The sequence below is a fragment of the Brassica oleracea genome, chromosome C1 (genome assembly GCF_000695525.1).
Source record: "Brassica oleracea var. oleracea cultivar TO1000 chromosome C1, BOL, whole genome shotgun sequence".
In the NCBI taxonomy this organism is placed as follows: Eukaryota; Viridiplantae; Streptophyta; class Magnoliopsida; order Brassicales; family Brassicaceae; genus Brassica; species Brassica oleracea.
In genome coordinates this window covers 10452534-10456127 of record NC_027748.1, presented here as the reverse complement: position 1 = coordinate 10456127, position 3594 = coordinate 10452534, and positions in this window count along the sequence as shown.

Below are 3594 nucleotides of genomic sequence, written 5' to 3'. Positions count from 1 at the left end.
CTCAAGCACCAACATTTCATCTTCCAATGCCGATCTGATGAAATGATACCGACGATGTATGTGCTTCGTCCGAGCATGGTAAACCGGATTCTTTGTCAAATCGATGGCACTTTTACTATCACAGTATAACACATTTTCCCCTGGTCATGGCCTAGCTCTTCTAGAAAAGACTGTAGCCATATCATCTCTTTTGTTGCCTCCGTTACCGCAACATACTCAGCTTCACAACTTGATAGAGATATACAATTTTCTGCAACTTTGAAACCCAACAAATTGCAGTACCGCCAAAGGTGTAGACATACCCGGTTGTGTTCTTCGTGCTGTCAATATCACCTCCATTGTCAGCATCAACATATCCCTGCAATCCCGTTTAGACTTCGTGAAACATAGCGATAAACTTGGATTTCCTTTCAGGTATCTGAAAATCCACTTAACGGCTTCCCAATGTTTATTTTCTGGGTTGCTCATAAATCTGCTAACGACTCCCACTGCATGTGCAATGTCTGGCCTTGTACATATCATCGCGTACATGAAGCTGCCAATAGCAGAAGCATATAGAATTTTATCCATATATTCCATCTCGTCTTCCGTCTTTGGAGACTGTTCTCTGGATAACCGAAAGTGACTTGCCAGGGGAGTACTAACTGGCTTCGCGTCATCCATGTTAAACCTCTTGAGGACTTTATTCACATACTCCTCTTGTGATAGCTTAAACATTCCTTGCTTCTACTGATTCTCATCCCTAGAATCTGTCTTGCTTCTCCAAGGTCTTTCATCACAAACTCTTCTGAGAGTTTCATCTTCAAGCTATTGATCTCGTGCAAGTCTACTCCTTCTATCAGCATGTCATCGACATATAGGAGCAATATCAAGTAGGACTCTTCAAGCGTCTTGAAGTAACAACAGTGGTCAGCTTCACACCTCAAGAAACCAACGCCTTTAATAAAGTTGTCGAACCGTTTATACCACTGTCTTGGAGCTTGTTTTAAGCCGTACAAACTCCTTAAGGTTCTCCTTTTATTCGGTAGACCCACTTGTTATGCAATGACTTTTTCTCCTTAGGCAAATCTGCTAACTCCCACGTGTGATTGGATAACAACGAGTCCATCTCGTCGTTCATTGCAAGCTCCCACTTGATCGACTCATCAACTTGCATAGCTTCCTCATAACATTCAGGCTCGCCTCTGTCTGTGAGCAGAATGTAGTTGAGCGACGGATAAAATCTTACAGGTTTTCTGATGATTCTGCTTGACCGTCGTAACTCCGTGACTGGTGTATGTGGGGCCACTTCAGAATCATCATTTTCTTCAGCTTCACCACTCTCGTCTTGAGAGATTTCTTCTGCTGTTGTGGTGTCCTATGGCAACTCCGGTGTCAGGATATCTTCTAAGTCAACAGCTTCAGGCTCTTTCCTCTCCGAGCCTTCTCTTAGCTTATCCTTGTACAACATTTCTTCGTTGAACATAACATTCTTGCTGCGGATGATCTTTCGATTTTCATCATCCCAAAACCGGTAACCAAACTCCGCGTTACCATAACCGATGAAGTAACACTTCTTAGATTAGTTTACTTCTTGCAGCATCATCAATATGAACATGCTAAGCATCCAAACATCTTTAGATAAGAAAGGTTTACTTTCTTTCCGCTCCAAACTTCTTCAGGGATCTTAAATCCCAATGGTACAGACGGTCCTCTGTTTATTAAGAAGGCTGCGGTATTGATTGCATCTGCCCAAAACGTCTTTGGCAATCCACAGTGCAATCTCATGCTCCTTGCACGCTCATTCAAGGTTCGGTTCATCCTTTCCGCTATTCCATTCTGTTGAAGCGTTCCAGGAATATTTTTCTCCATCTTGATCTCATTATCAGCGTAATATCTCTTGAACTCGTCGCTGATGTACTCTCCACCATTATCAGACCTTAAACACTTCAACTTGAGATTCGTCTCAATCTCAACCATGGCTTTCCAAATTTTGAAAACCGAAAACACTTCATGCTTGTTCTTCATGAAGTAAACCCACACTTTTCTTGTGGAGTCATCAATAAAGGTCACATAGTAGTACGAACCTCCCAGTGATGCAACAGGAGCGGGTCCCCACACGTCAGTGTGCACCAGCTCTAACTTCTCAGATTTTGGCTCTCTTCCTCCTTTAGAGAAACTAACTCGTTTCTGTTTCGCAAGGATGCAACTTTCACACATCTGATGATCCACCGTTTTCAGATCCGGAAGAGCGTCATTTTCCACCATGAGTTTCATCCCTTCTCACTCATGTGTCCCAACCTACAATGCCACAACTTGGTATGTTTGGCATTCTCGACAACATCAACAGTGTCTTGATAACTCGTCGTCATATAAAGAGTGCCTCTTTTATGACCTCTAGCCACCACCATGGAACCTTTCTTGACTCTCCAGGCTCCACCACCAAAATTAACATCGTGCCCCGTATCATCAAGTTGACCTACTGAGATCAGATTTCACATCAACTTGGGCACATGTCTGACCTTCGTAATCTTCCACACACGTCCGTCTGACATCTTCAAGTTTATATCTCCAATACAAACTATGTCCAAAGGTAATCCATCAGTAAGATATACCTTTCCGTAATTTCCCGCAACATAATTCTCCATAATGTTATGGTGCGGTGTGGTGTGGAACGACGCTCCGGAGTCAAGCACCCATGAATCAACTGGGCTATCGACATAGGAGATTGACGCTTTGGTGGTATTTGCAGTTGCATCACGAGCTTCAATTTTTGCCGTTGCATCACGAGCTTCAATTTTCCTCGGGGAATCAACAGACACTACCAATGCATCAGCGATTTCACGTGTCACTACATTGGCTCCGCCTCTAGTGTTGTCTTCCTTCTTCGGTGGTGCTCGGTAATTCTTCTTAATGTGACATGTCTTTCCACAATTCCAGCACTCTGCAGGCTGTCTGAATTTGGACTGACCTCGTCCATTCCTTGACTTCGATCTGCCATTACTCTGGTTATTTCTATTTGGGTTTCTCCCTCTGTTTTCCACGTTGAAAGCAGAGCTCGTTGATGCCTCCCCAGAGTCTATCCTTCGAACTTCCTCACCAAGGATACGATCTCTGACATCATTGAATTTGAGCTTTTGAGTACCCACAGAATTACTAACCGCTGTTCTCATTGGCTCCCAACTATTTGGCAGAGATGCCAACAAAATCAGTGTTCGCACTTCATCTTCAAACTCGATTTCAACTGATGACAGTTGGTTGACAATCGTGTTGAACTCGTTCACATGTGCGGCAACCAGGCCACCTTCTTCCATCTTCAAATGAAAGAGTTTCTTCATGAGAAACACCTTATTGTTTGCCGAAGGTTTCTCATACATATCTGAGAGAACTTTCATGAGTCCTGATGTTAAGAGTTTTCAAGGCTCCTAAGACAAATGTTGTAGTATAAATGATTGTCGAACCAATTCCAAGGGATTTCAAGCACTGAGAATGCAAGTACTTACTTAATCTAAGCGCAACTGATGATTAAAAAGGTTTTCTAAACTAATGATTATTACTAATGCTGTTTCAGAATAATAAAAACGGTAAATGAGTTGACTTTCTTAACTAAGGAAA